The following is an 18505-nucleotide window of genomic DNA, read 5'->3' on the forward strand; positions in this document are numbered from 1 at the left end:
TCCACCCTCCCTTTGGTTATTACACTGCTCATTAGCATTTCTATTAAGCCATTCTGAGGAGGGGAAAAATCAATCAAGGGAAGGAGCTTCAATTTAAGGCTTGGTGGGTGAGAAGTTGAATCTATTGGCTAAAATCAGATTATTTTTGGATTCTCTGTGGATTTTCTTTATCCATGTTATTTCTTTCCCTGATAGCATAGACCAACACAAGCTGATTATATTGTATAACATAGAAACCCAGCTAAAGATTTTTGGAGAACAGACATATTTAAACTAAAACTTCTAGGTGACAGTAATTTTAGTGATTACAATTTGAAGAGTGTTGAGGTGATGCTAGTAATAAGAACAGAGATTCCACTTGAAAGGCATGCCATGGTGGTGCCTGTAGCCACAAGGCCCAGCACCTATAGTAAAGAATTCTTCACATCCAGGCAGTAGCTGACCCTGCAGCATAAAAAATATACTAAGTTATGTTCCTGGCCCTTCTCTATTTATGACAATACCCTTTAACCCACACGAGCTCAGTTCTTATTAGTTAGGGTCTAGGGAAATAGAAACAATGTGTTTGAAATATTAACCATAAATGTGAATAAAGTCCAAGCACACATCCTAAATCATAGCCATCACTTACTTCATGTTTGTAAATCTTGGAAAAGCCTCCATGTTCTTTCTTTTCTGGCCTGAAGCTATTTTTTTTTTTTTTTTTTTTGAGTGACCGTTGGCCCACTTTGCTCCCAGGGGGTTGAGTAGCTGTACAGCCATGGAATGCTTGAAGAAAGGGGGATTAGAGACTAGGTTCCTTGGGTAGGTCAGAAAAGGACATGAGGAGATGCTGTGTCCTTGCTGGAGATGTATTTATGCTGAACTTGCAAAATGTACGAGTTCAGTGTCATCTGTTTTCAGTATTTCCTGAACAATTGATTTATTCCACATTATTAATGAACTTTGCAGCAGTTCCACTTGTCAGAGCCTACTCTGTAGGGGTCAATAATGAGAGGAAACCTGATGTTAGTGAATCCAGCTTAAGTGATTCTGTCATGCTAACGATTCAATATATCAGGACAAATGTCAGTTCCTTCCAATATGTTAATTCCTCTGATCCGATTTGCATAAACTACAGTCAATGAAATACAAGCTCCCCCTCTAAGATAGTTAATGGAGATTTGTAAAGGATTTTTACTTTTTTTTTTTTTTTTTTGGTCTCCTTCAACATAAATTCTAAAGTTAAAAAAGGGGCATGGAAAGCAAGAATCACAGATTGGCGAAAGGATGTAAAATAGTAAAAAAGCCAAAATATGAAGGAATATAAAGTAGTTCCTTAAGAATTTTGTGCATTTGCATTTACTATTTTCATGAGGAACAATTATTTTTTTAAAGAAACTTGACAACAAAGTGCTGATATATTCTTTTTGTATTTTGAGTTCATATTTCAGTGTCTCCAGTCTCCTGAAGTCAATCACCAGTTCATTAGTTTTCCCAGAGGACATTATATCTGAGTTTCCTATCTCTCCTCTTAACCTGCATTATCTCTCTGGGGCCACTGCCATGTGACAACAGTGTTTATTTTAGAATCACCATTTCTTTTACTCTCAAGATCTAGGTGAATATATATCACAATTTAAAATTAAGATTAAGAAATCAGAATTTCTTTTTTTTTTTGGATGAAATACATGGTTATATGATTTATCCACTGAAGTTATTTCTCTTCTCTTCTTTTCTTTTTTATTTTATTTTATTACATCTTTAAGATCTCTATTCATTAGGGCTTCTACAAGTTTTTGTCAGTTGGTTATCACCTGGAATTTATTAGCTTTCTCAATCTATTTGCACTGCCTGCAACTGTAACTTCCATTGAGACAAAACATTTCTCTTGTCTACTAGTTTCCTTGGGTTTTGTTTTGCAATGTGGCTCAAAATTTTACTTCTTCACCCATGACCATTAGTATAGATTATTGTATTCAGGTAGCTTTGTTAGAAATAAGACCAAGATAGACCTTGAATTTTATTGTTGACATTTGCTTAGTAGCTTCCTGCCTCCCCGCAGTGCCTGAGGTGGTTTTCAGGCTCACTTGCATCAGAGATAACAATGATGAAGCTAATGGCAGAGAACACCAACAATCAACAAAGAGCAGTATCAGCAATATGGACTGCATTTTCCATTTTTGCTGAAGTGCTTACCTGCCATTGGCCTGGTGACCTGTCTGTGTCTGTTTTTTTAGGTTGCAAGATGAGTTTACTAGTTATCCAAACCACACTCCTTGCCTAAGTTGCTATGTTTCATCTTCTTTTACCCCCCATTTAATTTTAAAGATGCAGAGCTTAGTACTTTGGAAATTACTACAATGAATCGTTCAGTACCTATTTTGCTCATCCTTTGCCCTAATACATACAATTGGGATTAATATTTTCATGTGTTACCACCTATAGTGAGTGGGTAAAAGTGTTTTATTAAGATGTCCACAGTATTTAAAGCAGAGGATTGTGGGTCAGGATGATGCACACACTTACTGAGTGAGCCATCACCATACCTTGACTTTCTAAAATAGTCCTCTGATGTGTGAATAACTTGAGAGAGCTCATCTATCCTCTGTTTTTACCTTCATGAGTCAATTAGGTTTTAAACTCTGGGAGAACAAAGACTGACTTTCCTTTGTTTTGCCATGACAATGGACACAATGCTATAAAATATAATAAATAGTGTCTATATAGCTTGTGGAATTTTCTAAAGGAAGAGGAATCTCCTTTTCTGTACTTATGTTACTTTATATAATAAATCCCTAAAGGTTTAAAGAGAATCATCAAATTTGGATTGGTATTTTTCAGTTTGACCAGGAAACTTAGCTGATTTGAAAGTTAAATCTTCCTCACCTATTATTAAAAAACCTTCTTACTTTAGCTGGGCCAGGTCACAAATGTGTTGTAAGAAATAAATAATCTGGTATTCCCTTTGGTCTGCTGTTGCCTGTCAGACCCTCAGGGTTCTCCTTCCAAGGTTTTCTAGACCTGTTGGTTTATCTGTTGGCCCCTGTCATGTCTTGACAGTGCCTGATTCTCTGAGAACTGAGTCACTAAATTTCTCCTCTGATACCTAGATTTGGGCTAATATTCTACCATGCTAATTGGAAAGGACATAGGACTTCTTCTATTCCTTTGATACCAAGATTGTCATGTATGAGGGACTTTGTGGAGACAATATGCTTGTGTGTGCTTTCTTATCACCTGATATGGGACAAATGGGAAGACAACTCAATTAGAAGTCTGAAGGTGAGAGGTTTGTGTCTTCTAACAGTTACTCCTAGTGCTTGATTTTAGAAAATTTCTTGATCTGATCTCCCTGATGATTGCATTTCATCATCTTCTATATGGGCAGGATCAAGTGAGGGGGCATCTCTGCAGACAGATGCTAGGTGAACTGTGACATGCTCTCCTAAAGTAAGGCTCTCTCGCTTCATCCCTTTGATTCTCTCCTGTCTCTTTCTTCTTCTTTGACTTGGTGCCCCTCTCTCTTCCTTCCTTTTCTTCTTCTCTTTCTTCCTTTCTTTTCACTTCTGCCATCTTTTTTCCCCTCCCCATACTTTGTCTCAGCCAAACTTCCTCCCTTCTTCTAGCCCGTCAGTGTTTCTTATCCTTCACTCTCACACAGCACCGTGGTCCTTAAAGGATATGCAGTTGTTCACTATACAACAAAATTGGAGGGAGGAAGCAGAATAAGAGAAACTATAGAGCAAATAGGATGATAACAATAAGGGAGAAGTTAGTATGAGGCTGGGAAAAAGGAAAGAAAGAAACATGATTAGATAAAATGTCCTCATTGTCTTTGAGGAAGAAAACATTCTTCAGGAAAGATAAAGCTTTTCCTGATAATTAGGTCTGAAGCAAATTCCTTGTATGAATCTTCTTTGGGAGACCCACAAATTTTGTTCTCAATAGATCTGTACAATTAAGCAGTGGCGGGCTCCTGGATGTTTATTGTATGTCTTCACAGACGTGAAGGCAAGAATCTCAGTTCTGTTTGGGGCCATAACATGTTCTAGTGTTCTGGTGGCTTACCTCCTAGATGAAAAGATTTCACTTAAAGACAAAACCTAGAATATAAAATGCAGACTGAATTTCTCCTACTGATGCCCCATGAAAGTGATAACTACTAGTGACTTGTTCTTGGAGCCCTCCTGATCGACCTGGAGCCAGTTTCTTACAAAGTCTTATCACTTATGAGTTGAAGCACAAGTCATTCTCACATGTATTTATATGCAAGCTGGTAAGCTCTAATTCTGGCACAACATCTGCTGAGTTCTTCCTTTCTTACTCTGACCTCTCTTCCCAAGACTTTGACCTCAAAACTACTTGAAAGTTTGTACTACAGCCATTACAGCCAGTGCTTTGCATGAACTTAATTGTTGTGGCTCAGAGTGCTCCCCAAATGCCATGATTAGTCAGTGTTCCCAAAGAGGCTAAATACCAAGAGAATGTAAATGACTCTGGTCCCCAAAGTCCTCAATGTGCTGAGGCTCTAAGTTTAACTCTGGTTAAGCAGGGAGAATATCTCTCTCTTCTACTGTTAGTCACACTTCCTCATGGAGGTACCAGTTAGGGCTGCTGGCAGCCTACCTTAGAATCTGTAGCAGAAGCACCTCCTTTATTCTCTTCCCTCAGACTCTTTCCAAAGAGGAATCAGTGACTCATGGCATTGGGTCTTGCCCCTCTTCTGAAACAGACTCCTTCCTCAAGTTCTGCTTAAAAATAAGCTCATTCAGACAAAGGCCTGAGGGTGCCCACACCAACAGTTCACCACATATTCCCACACATGTCAGAACCCCCACAATGAACCCAGCTTATGCTCAAATTGGGATTCAGTTACATCTTGAAGAATATATGAGTCTTTTGATTAATCGAATTGAGTGAATTGAATAAAATAAACTTGAAGAATATACATTCTTCAAATGTTGCTCTGCATATATAATTTATTTCTACCATTAAAATTGATTAATATTTGTAGAGGAAATTTCAGGATAGAAAAGAATAAGGTTTGCTTTTCCTTGAAAATCTAATGGACAGTGCCATGGGAAGCTTGGAGCTGGAATCAGTGATGATATCTTTGGGTGCAAATAACAGAAAACTGACTCAAATTGCCCACTTCACAAGGACTATAAGGAGAATGGAGTTCCAGTTCTAAGAGTTCTTTAGTATGCCAGATTTATTTCTTTTTCTTCTCTTGGCTCCTTCCTGACATTTGTTGGTTTTTATCCTCAGGCAAGATCACAGCATCGGTTGGGGAGGGGAAAGCGCTCATCCAAAGAAGACAATGTCCAGAAGAAGCAGAAGAAACTGTCTTCCTCTCTTTCTTTTTGAGTGAGAAAACTTTTCCTTGACACTGCCAAGCAAGTTGCCATTTATGTCTCACTGGCCAGAATTAGCTCTCACATGTCTGTTCTTAAACCAGTCATTGCAAGAACAATACTAGCTTAATTGGCTTAGGTTAATCACATGGAAGTGGAAGTGAAGTTAGGGAGTTAACCATCAAGACCACTCCAGTGCTTGTGAAATCATGCAGCCTATCGATTGTCTGTGGACACGTTAGGTGCCCCTAGTCTTTGCCCTGTTAGTTCTATGCTGATGGACCCCTAGAGGCACTCATTGTATCACAAACCCAATAACTGGGGTGCAGGTAGCTACAAACTTCAATTAAAGTCTTTTTGGCTTGATATTCCTTTGAAAAGGTATTCAAACAGAAAATTAATGAAGTCAAATATAATCTTTCTCTTAATCACTCTGAAACCTTTATCTCTAGCTCTCGTTTCTCTTGTGAGTTTTGACCATGCTTATCCAATTACCTACTGGACATTCCTGCAGCAACATCTGTGGTGGATGTGCTAATGTGGCAGTGTCCCCATTTCAGCTGCCTTCTACTGGGCCTTCCTAAAGTGCAGGGTCTGGAAAGCAACAACAACAAAAAAAAAAATGCAAAGCAAATGCAACAGACTCTCTTATAGTTAGGCTTCTGGGTTCAAAATGGGTTCTACCTACTAGATGCATTCTTGTAAGTTTGGGAAGGCAGAAATGACCACAGGCCATGGTCTGGTTGCTTTGGCTTGTGCTACAACCAAGGAAGGTCATGGACATATTGGGCTTTTCTGCACCTTTGTATCAGGGTCTAGTCCCTCACTGTGGCTATGGAGAGCAGTTGTAGTGACAGTATGAGCTTCATGATTCTGGATTGCAGATATGGCAGTGAGTTCTTGCCATTAGGAATTCCTGTGGTGCTCTCCTAATCATCGTCTTGATAGTGGCAAAGGTAACACCTCCCCTGGCCAACCAGCTCAGTAGTATTTCTCTGGAAGTTTTTTTCTGGAGGATCATCCAGGATTCTTCTCCTCTAGTGCTTCCAATTACTTATAAGCATTTAATTCCCTGTTTTAATTTTTCTTTTCTGCTTAAATTAACTCAAGTGTTTTTTGGCTGAAACATGACTGATACAACATTCATTGTCACTTCAAACTCAATTTGTTTCAAATGAAACAGTAGTCACTCTCTTAACAAACTCTTACACCTGACATCCTAAATATTGTCACCCACAATTAATTTTTTTCTCCATCTTCTTTCTCTTTCATAGCCAATCAGATCTTTCAGAATGTCTCTTCTTATGCGTACCTTTCTTTCTATTCCTCATGCTGGTATCAAGACTAGATATTACCACTTCTCAGGCCTGGGATATTTAAATATAGGCCTACTTCAGAGACAATGTGGGCTTGGTTCTAGACCTAGCACAATAAAGCAAATATCACCATAAAGCAAGTCAAATGAATTTTTTGGTTTTCCAGTGTGTATAAAAGTTTTGTTTACACTGTACTTAGTCTGTTAAGTGTGCTTTAAAAAACAACATACATGCCTTAATTTTAAAAAAATAGTTTATTACTAAAAAACTATTATCATTACTTGAGCTTTCAACAAATCATAATAACTGATCACAGATCACCATGGCAAATAATAAAATTTGAAATGTGAGAATTACCAAAATGTGACACAGTGACATGAAGTGAGCAAATGTTGCTGGGAAAATGGCACCAGTAGCCTTGCTTGACACATAAATACTCAATTTGTAAAACAACAACAGCAACAACGACAACAACAAAGAAACCACAGTAACTGAAATATGGTAAAGCGAAGCATGATAAAACAAGGTATGCCTCTAGTCTCTTGGCCATTCTCAACTCCATTTCTCTGTACTCTTCAATCAGTCATGCTCCAAATGTCAAATTTATTTTCATAAAGTACTGTTTTTTTTTTTATCATATCCCTACTAATAAGTGCAACAAATATTAAATGATTTTTTCTAAATTCTTAGCCTTGCTAAGCAGACCCTGTGCTTAGCATGAAACCAAGGCCCCACTCAATCTAAGGACTCTGAGATGAAAATGGCAGAAACTAAGACTCAGTCGCTTAACAAACTGCCACCTAACCACCCCTTCTACACTTCTTTTTTTTTTTTAATTTTTTAAAATAAACATATAACATATTTTTATCCCCAGGGGTACAGGTCTGTGAATCCCCTCCTACACTTCTTGAAGTCAGTCATGGACTGAGGTTAATAATCTGTTTCTTAGAGTTGCTGTGAGATTAAAAAAACTACTACTAATATATTATATAATAATAATATATATCTGATATATATTATAAAATATTGCATGGAGAAGCTCTACATAAACTTATAAAATGGCATGTGAAGCAAGATGGCTTTCAACAAAGAAATAGGTAAATGAATGAATGGAACTTAGGAGTGGTAGGGATCTTAAGAATTCATCTAGTTCATTCCTACTGTTTTCTTTTTTTTTTTTTTTTTTAGATTTATGTATTTATTTATTTGACAGACAAAGATCACAAGCAGGCAGAGGCAGGCAGAGAGAGAGGAGGAAGCAGGCTCCCCGCCGAGCAGAGAGCTCAATGCCAGGCTGGATCCCAAGACCCTGGGATCAAGACCTGAGCCAAAGGCAGAGACCCTAACCCACTGAGCCACCCAGATGCCCCCAATCCTCCTATTTTAAAGAAGGTTTTCCTAGAACTAGTTTGGATGATTATAACAAAGAACTCCAGAGAAAATAATTCCTACAATTCAGATTTGCTGCAATAAGTTGTTGTCAAAAATTGCTTTCTTGGGAAAAGATGAACAATTAATTCATAAAAGAAGACATACAAATAACTAATGAACATGTGGGAAAAAGTTTCATGTTTATAGTTAAAGAAATGCAAATTAAAACCACAGTGAAATATTCTTCATGCATTATATTATGATTATTAAATCAAATAATAGCCAGTGCTTGTGAGCAAGTAGTATGCTCATGTGTTGCTAGTGGGAATAACTTTAAACTTTTTGGGAGGCAATGGGTAATAGGTAAAAAAAAAATCTTATAAATGCATATCTACACTAATCAGTTCTGATTTTAAAAATTCCCTCCATGGTTCATTCCCATCCCTAGTTATCAAAAATGTAAAAATATATTTGCAAGGGTGTTATTCAAGCATTACTTATAAACACCCAAAATTGGAGACAATGTAATCATGGAATTGACTAACTAAATTTTGGCATATTCATATACAGGATACTATGAGCTTTTTACATATTGTTATAGAATATTCAAAGTATAATTTTAAAATGTTCATATTAAATTGCTATGAGAAAATAACAGTTGTAAAATTATATGTAGAAGACAGAAAAAAAATATGCATAAAAAACAAAGCCAGAAAGGGCATATACCAACATGATAATAGGGTTATCTTTGGGTAAAGAGATAATAAAGCTTGCAATTTTGTTTTTTGATTGTGGTTTTTTAACTTTGAAAGAGCAAACACATTAATTTTATAGTAATAAACTTAATGTAATGAGCACTGCATGTTTTATGCAATTGATGAATCGCTAAACTCTATCTCTGCAACTAATAATACACTATTGCTAATTAAATTGAATTTTAAACAAAAATTAAAAAAACAATTGTTATAATTATGTTTAAATCTGATGTTAGTTCCTCTTGCTTTTCTAAGTTTTTTAAAAATCATGTCATAAGTTTATTTTTTTAAAGGTTTTTATTTATTTATTTGACACAGAGAGAGAGATCACAAGTAGGCAGAGAGGCAGGCAGAGAGAGAGGGGGAAGCAGGCTCCCTGCCAAGCAGAGAGCCTGATGCAGGGCTCGATCCCAGGACCCTGATATCATGACCCGAGCTGAAGGCTTAACCCTCTGAGCCACCCAGGTGCCCTACTTTTCTGTTTTAATGAAATGGAATATAGTTGATGGCCATCTTTCATATAGAACATTGACATAACTTATGATCTTTTTAAAGTTCCCTCTTGCATGTAGCAAATGCAAATTTCTTATTTTTTCTCCTAGTTTGCATCTTACTTGGCTTCATTGATTCTCTTTGGTATTTATTGTATTATATATCAAAAACTTACTTCTGAAGTCATTAACATCTCTCACCTTTTGGTTTTCTTTGACATGAATTTAGGAAGGAGATGATTCTTCTTTTTTTTATTTTTTTATTTCTTTTCAGCACAACAGTATTCATTGTTTTTGTACCACACCCAGTGCTCCATGCAATCGTGCCCTCTCTAATACCCACCACCTGGTTCCCCCAACCTCCCATCCCCTGCCCCTCCAAAACCCTCAGGTTTTTTTTCAGAGTCCATAGTCTCTCATGGTTCACCTCCCCTTCCAATTTCCCTCAGCTCCCTTTGGAAGGAGATAATTGTTTCCCGAAACTGCAATTTTTATCACGCACTGAGGTTGGGGTAATCAGTGGCATTAAAAGACATTAAGAACTTAGATTCTGAATACCTGGTTTGAGATCCAGTTCAGTCTTTTCTTAGTTATATAAGTTTTTTAGGAGTCTTTAACCTTCCACAAATTTATATTTCTTATCTTTAAGTGGTAATAATAATAATCCATCTATCCACCCATCCATAGCTAACTGAAGTCAAAGGTCTGTGTTAATGGCTAAAAGAGATGGTATATTGAGGAAACCTTGAAAACCCCAAAGTACCCCTAATATAACACAGGCCTTAATTGTTTATTCTTTTGTCAAGCAGATTGGCAAAGAAGCCAAGAAACCTTAGTTTTCCTGAAGACTCAGAATTATGGATGCACAATGTTGGTAATCAGTCATCCCCAGCTTGTCTGCAATTTCACTTTCTGCAATTTGTTACCCAGGGTCAGTCAAGGTCTGGAAGCAGAGGATCCCTCTTCAGGAATTGTCAGAAGGCCAAAGTAGCCTAGTGCTATGTCAATATGCCTACGTCATTCACCTCATTTCATCTCAACACATAAGCATTTTATCATCCACAGTATCACAAGAAGAAGGGAGAGCATAGCAAGGTATTTGGAGAAAGGGAGACCACATTCACATAACTTTTGTTACAGTCTATTTTTATAATTGTTTTATTTCATTATTAGTTATTGTTGTTAATCTCTTACTATGCCTAATTTATCAATTAAACATCATCATAGGTGATATAGGAAAAAACAGTATATATTGGGTTTATTACTATCCGTGGTTTCAGGTATCCCCTGGGAGTCCTAGAATGTATCCCCTGCAGGTAAGGGGGACTACCAATTGCTCACATCCTAGCTTCCTATTCACTTCTTCTGCCTTTGTCCTTCCTTCCGTCTTCCTCCCCATTAAAAACTCAAATATGCTAAGAGGAAGCTTTCACTTTTTAAATAGACTATATTGGCACAGCTTTCTTTTTCACCATCTCTGAAAATTAACATGTGACCAAACATTTCACCTCTGGTAGCAGAGATATATGGGACTATACTCTTCTGTAATGCCAGAAAGGCATAATCCAATTTAGTAGAGGCAAGTAAAGAAAGGAATGGAGATAAATTTCTATGTAAATGTTTCATGTTGGCATGAGATTATCTATAACCCTTTTATTTGTCAAATAAAGAAATGGAGATTCAGGGAGTTAGAGTCATTTTCTATCACAAAGTTTGTAGCAGAATCAAGACTCAAACCCAATTCTTCAGAACGAAGCTCAGTATGTTATATCACAGTTTTCCCCAAGCTCAAAAGCTTCAAGATCAGGGAACAAAATTTGCCGTCTTCTACTTAGAATATGTCATCAGGCTTTCTCTAAGTATGATTGTATGTGGGAATAAATTGGAATGTGAAACAATTGGCAGATTTTCCAATATTCTCACAGGATAAATTCATTATTATCCAATCAAAGTATCCCTATCAGTCGATGTTAAGACTCAGTAATAAATTATATAAGCCAGTCATTTTGGTTTGTAGTGGGTGGATATATTTGATTGCATTTATCCAGTGGTCTTGCCTTATTTGTAAAAGATAAGTCGAGGATTGCCATCTTGAATTTTTCTTCTTGGTTATGCTCCAACCCTCACTCCAGATTTTACAGTAATTAATGCAAAGGGGGCTTTCTTTTCTTTTTTGGATTGCAGATGTGAGTGTGTTAAAGTTTCTAGGGACAGAAAAGATAAGTGGCTGCTGCTTTGTTTCCTCTTGCTTCCTCCATATATGAAACCATTCTGATAGATCTGCAGGAAGAGATTTAGTCACAGATGGCAGAGGTCAGTGTCTTGTGTATTCAATGTAGTCAATAATAAAGTCAGGACTTATGCTAACTGAATGTTAATAAGGAAGCACAAGGACCTTGGAAAGTCATTATGTCTGGTCATTTGCTTCATAATATTACTCTAACAGGCTCAGGAGGCCAATGCAAAGAGATTTTTAAACGAGTATCAAGAAAAGGCCAGAAAAATAAGGAAACAATTGAAATGCTATATAAATTATAAGGTTCATGTAATATACTATACCACAGCAGCAGCAGAATTTTAAAATGTAGTTTCTATGTAGCAGAGGGACCAATACTATTTCTTACTGAAGGAAATCTGGTCTTTATCCAAATCAAAATGTTATATTTTTCTTGTCTAAATAGTATGATTCCTTCTAAATATAGTGGGCTCTGACAGGTACTGATTAAAGGTTCTTTGAATGAAGCTAGTTATGTAAAACTGGCAGTATTTTTCATGGAAGAATATTTATGCATTACTGCATTTGGTTAAGTAGGTGGGGAGAAGCTAGACCAAGTGACTGGTACAGGCAATGCTTATAAATGTAAAGGAGCTTCAGTCTCCCATTCTGTGCATTTTCCTCCTAAACTTCATTTCTTCACAGTATGAAGATTAACACTGTACCTATGAGTTCAGTCCAAGCTTGGCCTTCATCCTTTCCTTTCTGACCTTTCATTCTCCATCTTCCATGGGTCATGATGCCCATACAGCAGAGAAGGAAGCCACAGTGACACAAGTTAGACACATTCACAGAAAAAGAATAAAGTTGTCACTGTGCAATAATAAGGCTCAAAAGGGGAAGCACTATCAGTTGCACTGTCCCTAAGGAGGAAGCATCCCAGTTCCTCAGGGGAGGGATGAGTGCTGAGATCTTTTCTCCATATTAATTTATAAGTACTGGGAGAGACACACTTCACCAAAGGTCCTGCTAATTAACTAATGTTAAAAGAGAATCACACAAGGGCGCTTGGGTGACTCAGTGGGTTAAGCGTCCACCTTCGGCTCAGGTCATGATCTCAGGATCTTGGGATCGAGCCCCACATCGACTCTCTGCTCAGCAAGAAGCCTGCTTCTTCTTCTCACACTCCTCCTGCTTCTGTTGCCTCTCTTGCTGTGACTCTCTCTATCAAATAAAATCTTAAAAAGGAGAGAGAGAGAGAGAGAGAATTGCACAATTTTAAAACTTGGAGTCCTTTAGACTTTAAGAGTTCCTTAATTTTAGAATCTCTATGATGTGGTCTTATTGGTTTATATAACCATCCATTGATTCCACATTTATAGAACATAGGTTCCATTCTTTTGGCATTGTGTTATTGACCAGGAGATAGAACAAATCTAGTTCTTGTTCATTTGTGATGTCAGCAGCTACTGATGCTCTAAACTTAGATCTACTTATTCACTGCGGGTTATAAAATGGTGTTATTCTGATTCCTTCGTTTTATCTAATCCTATGATTTGGTTTTTATTTACTAGCTGGAGAAGTTTATTAAAAGTTTATAAAGGAAAGAAGTCCCCTTATATATCATTTGGTTACCTGGTGATAATGCTGTGTTTTTACTTACACAATATTAAAAAAAAGGAGGGGGGAGTCTTTTGAACTCATGGGTTTCAAAGGTTATTTCAGTATATTGTGTCTCTCCCAGTACTTATAAATTAATATGGAGAAAAGCTTTTAGTACCAATGCTTATCCTTATTGGAGTTTTAATAGTTTCATCTTTGGCCAATGGGGGCCTCATAAATTAGTTTTTGAGACCTCTTTTTTTTTTTTTTTTCTAAAGATTTTCTTTATGTATTTGACACACACAGAGAGAGAGGGAGTGAGTATGTGTGTGTGTGTGTGTGTGTGTGTACAAGCAGGCAGAACAGCAGAGGGACAGGGAGAAGCAGGTTCCCCGCTGAGGAGGGAACCCTGATGCGGGGCTCTATTCCAGTACCCTGGGATCATGACCTGAGCTGAAAACAGTTGCTTAACCAGCTGAGCCATTGATGTGACCAGTTTTTTAGTCTTTTTGACATGATTCTGATAGCCTTGGATTCCTTCTATCCATTTGATATATCAAGATGTTGCAAGGTCATTTTATACATTTCGTAATCCTGACCTGAATCAGCCATGTCTTTAAAAGCTCTGGTTTCTTTTGATGGAGATGATTTTTCAAGACCATAGTCTACCTTGCTAGAGTTTCTTATTTCTACTTGAGTGGTTATTTTTTCAGGTCTTTTATTAGAAATATCTAGGGTATATACAACATGTATATGTGATATATGCTAATATGCATATGTGTTTGTAATATATTATATATGTAAATATTTATAGTATGAATAATATATAATATGCATTATATGTTTTATTATACAAATATAAAGATATAAAACTGAAATAATTTTTTTCATATGTAACCACAAAATGCTTATAAATTTATACCAATATTTCCAATTTATATTTAGGATTAAAGTGGTTTTACTTAACTACAATGCAATCTATATTATATCTTTAGCCTCTTAATTCCAGTCGAGAATCTTAGCTCTCAAGGACACTGGAGTTAATAGAACTAGAAAATTCCCATCATTATTTGTTATTGTTCTTTATATATACACTAGTGACAGAACAATACTAAACTACTACTGCCAATTCTTAAAAATCTAAAAATAAGTATTTTTATTAGTTAATAATTAATTGTGGTAATTATTATTTGCATGTGATTAGTTTCATACTCCCTACATATTAATGGTATACTGAATCTACATTGTCAGATCACATAGCCATTACATACTACAATCTTCCCCTCTTAATCTTCACTAAATCTTAATTTTGTAAGTAGATGTATATCTAATACTTGTCACCAATCTTTAGTCATGTGGCTTGTTTGAAACTTGTTCCCTGGTAGATTGTTTGAGAAGCACTGTTAAGGACAACAGGACTTGAATTATTGCTTGCTGTCTCTCCTTTTCACTTGAAGCTCAGTTTTCCTGAAGATAGAAACTATGCTTGTAAGGGCCTACTTAGCCAGAGCAATTCCATCTCAGTAAAACAGCCATTTTGCTGTTTGTGCAGTAAACTTAAATTGACCCTGCCCCCACAGAGGAACTTACTTAGAAACAAGTCTGGGAAACCAGTAAAATATGGTCGACCAGTCCCTGATAAAAGAACCCAAATACAAGGACGGGTCAGGTCAGACGGAGACATCCAGTCAGTAAAGCACACATACTATCTCCCTAACCACCAAAGAATGTAAAACCTGCCTTTTGGGTGCCAAACTTGGGCGCCAATTCTGACCAAAGTGATAGACTAGTCAAACAGCTACTATAGGGTAAATTGTAATTCAAATGGCAACCCATGTGTGACCTAGATGACTATGCAACTTTCTCTGTGTGTTACAATCTCATTGGCCAGGCTCAACTACATGGCCTTTGTTCTATAAAAGCTAGTCTGTGAGGTTGGTAGGGATGGTGGGGGGTCACTCTCTCTGTAAGAGACGGCCCCAGCCAGTCGGTTTGATTCTCGGTGCTGGTGCAAAATAAAGCTTTGCTTGACCTTCACTTTGTATCTCGCTCCTTTGATCATGGACCCCATCATGCTTCCTATCTTTTTTTCCTCAAGTATTTTAAATTAGTAACTCAGTTGACTTTTGGCATACAGTGTTGTTGAAAAACTTGGTGACAATCTAATAGACCAATCTATTACATAAGTTATGTGCTCTTTTAGTTTATATTCCAAAAGAATTTTTTTCTTTTTCTTTAAATTCCTGTTTTTGTTTTTAAAGATTTTATTTATTTATTTGACAGACAGAGATCACAAGTAGGGAGAAAGGCTGGCAAAGAGAGAGGGAAGCAGGCTCCCTGCAGAGCAGAGAACCTGATGATCCTGGGACCCTGAGATCATGACCTGAGCTGAAGGCAGAAGCTTAACCCACTGAGCCACCCAGGCACCCCTCCTGCTTATTTTTTATGAGAATATGCAGGGTTTTTTGTTTGTTTGGGGTCATTCTCAGGTGTATAGTGTGCGTTTTCAACACGTGGGCTCAATTCTCTCTAACATGTTCTAATTTGTTCTCGATTTACACTCTCTAGTATTTGTTTTAATACTTATTAACATCAGCTTTTATTACTCAGATACTCCTATTACCTATATATTGGGTCCTCTTAGGCAGTATCCAATACCTGTTTTCTTTCCCAAATCACTTTAATCTATTTTTCATTTATTTTTGTTTTTAAATTTTTTTTCTTTTTTTTTTCACTTTATTTTATTTTTATTTTTTTTTAAATTTTTTATTTTTTATAAACATATATTTTTATCCTCAGGGGTACAGGTCTGTGAATCACCAGGTTACACACTTCACAGCACTCACCAAAGCACATACCCTCCCCAATGTCCATAATCCCACCCCCTTCTCCCAAACCCCCTCCCCCCAGCAACCCTCAGTTTGTTTTGTGAGATTAAGAGTCACTTATGGTTTGTCTCCCTCCCAATCCCATCTTTTTTTTCTTTTTTATCTTCTATTTCTATTAATGTATAATTTGTGGTGTTTATTTATTCTTGTTTTCTTTTCATTTAGTCTTAATTTCTAAAATAATTTTTCTTCATTTTTAATCACTTCCTGAATGTTAGTATATTAATTCTGAGTAATTCTCAATAGGATTTATGTTTCATGTTGCATGGTGTTCTTAGTGCCTTTAGCATATTTTCTTTTATTTCAGTTTTGGTCTGTTTTTGAGTGAGTCTTTTTTGCAGAATTTCTATAGCTGTGCTGTCCAATACTGTACCTACTAACCTCATGTAGCTATTTGGAGTTAAGTTAATTAAAATGTAATAAAATTAAACATTTGTTTCCTCGAGCTCACTAGTCAATAACCACATGTGTTTAATAGTTACTATACTGGACTGCACAGATACAGAACAATTCTGTCATTGAAGAAAATTTTATTGGACAGCCCTGGACTGTAGAGATGTTACTCTGCTCCTCGCTTTTTTTCCCTTTATAGTAACTATCTAAGATGTAGACCTCAAAACTTTACTGCTACTCACCTTGGCTTGAATTTAATGTTTCAAATTGTTAGGAGATTTGGTTCAGACAGCTTTCCTAAATTCACAGAACTCCCTCTTCTCTTTTTTTTATTGTTTGCTTATTTTCATGTAGTGCTAAAAAGCATGGTTTAAAAAGTATTCCTGGCTTGATTGCTAAGATTTCTTGACAGTTTTCCCTGGATCCCACTTTTATCTGGACCATTTCCTTTCTTTGTCTCTACTGTCCTTATCCTTCTTTATTTTGATTCTACTCTCAGCAGTTTCTCCTCATTATGAAACCCTGTCCTGGATGGGATCCCTGGCTGGCTGGTTTCATGTGTGCACAGTGGCTGAACTGCTCCAGACCTTCTGGGTTGTTCCTTAAGCTGCTTGTACTTATACACTATTAGATTGAGCAAAACCATCTCAGTATCAGTCACAACTTTTGAGCTGGCCTTCCATGATTTCTGGTAATACTGGTTGGCTATTTTGAAGTTCTCCTTTCTCAGTCCACAGCCCTCTGTTGTTATCTTCAATTTCTTGCAGTAATGGTAGCAGGCAGATTTTGTGGCTGGTGGTGGTTTGTCCTCACTTGCTTGTATCTTGGATTCATATAACCTCATTTTGTTGTAAGCCTCATCCCTGAGTTTTTAATTTGGCTCTCTAGTTGTTCTGTGGTAATGAGATAATTGAGCATATTCTAAGCCTCTGCTACTACTGCCATTGCCACCTCTGCCGATCCACTCCTCATCAATTACCTTCAAGAATAAATTATTTGAAAATCATTGTAAACTCTGCTCCAAGGGAGAGAACTGTCTCTTCACAACAGTCTTCACAACTATTTTGCTTTAGTTTGAGTCAAGTATCTGGGCTTCAGTCAGGATCTGGCTTGAAGTAAAAAGTTGTTAATAAACCATGCAGATCATCCAGCAGTACTCCAGCCAGTTTACTCTGGGTACAACACACAATGGTTGACTTTACATTTCATTTGGAAATGCATCTTAAAATCTTTTATAGCCTGGGGGCTATATGTCTACTGTGGACATGTAATACATGTTGCTTATTTAGCTAGCTGCTGATAATCCCATCTCATATAATAAACCTACTAATGGTGTAAAATTCAAAGTTGAAAGCATCTTCACAGATCTTCTAACATAGAGTTTCTCATTAGGCACTGTGGACATTTTGTGGTAGATAATTCATTGTTGTAGGGATTGTCCCATGCACTGGAGGATGTTTAGTAGCACCCCTGGCCTCTACCCACTAGATGTCAATAGCACCCCCCAGTTGTTAAACCAAAAATATCCCCAGAGATAGGGAGAATGGGACTGGGGGGTGAGGATTGCCTCCTGTTGAGAACCACTGAAATAGTCTCTTACCAAAGCTGATTAACAGGCAGAGAGGAACAGTCATCTCTATAAAGTCACATGACTGTGTCTAACTGTTTACTAGACTCTTCTGGAGGACATCATCATAAAACATAGTTATGCCTAATTATGGTTCATCTTTGAAACTGAGTATTTAAGAGATTTTGAAAAAAATTAAATAAATACAAGATTTTGGTAATTGGGACAAAAACTTTTTTTGAAACAAAATATTTTTTAGGCCAACTTTATTATGGATATTTATCATAAGGAGAAACAGTGTTCAGTGTTGGCTCTTGAAATGAAGACTAAAACACTCCAGGAATGTCTTTGGACTTTGAGAGAAATGTGCAAAATAGTTGTTTGGATAATAAGATCCTTTGGGTTTGTTGATTTCTAGGATTATTTTGAGACTGCCCCCCCTTTTTTGAATTTTCTTTGAGAGTTTCAGGAAGAAGAAAAAAGTGTGCTAACATATTTTTTTAACTGATGGGAATAATCCTAAATCCAATCTGATAATGCTTTTATCACCATCTGCTGGAGACTCTTGACA

Source organism: Mustela nigripes, chromosome 1 (assembly GCF_022355385.1).
Source record: "Mustela nigripes isolate SB6536 chromosome 1, MUSNIG.SB6536, whole genome shotgun sequence".
Lineage (NCBI taxonomy): Eukaryota > Metazoa > Chordata > Mammalia > Carnivora > Mustelidae > Mustela > Mustela nigripes.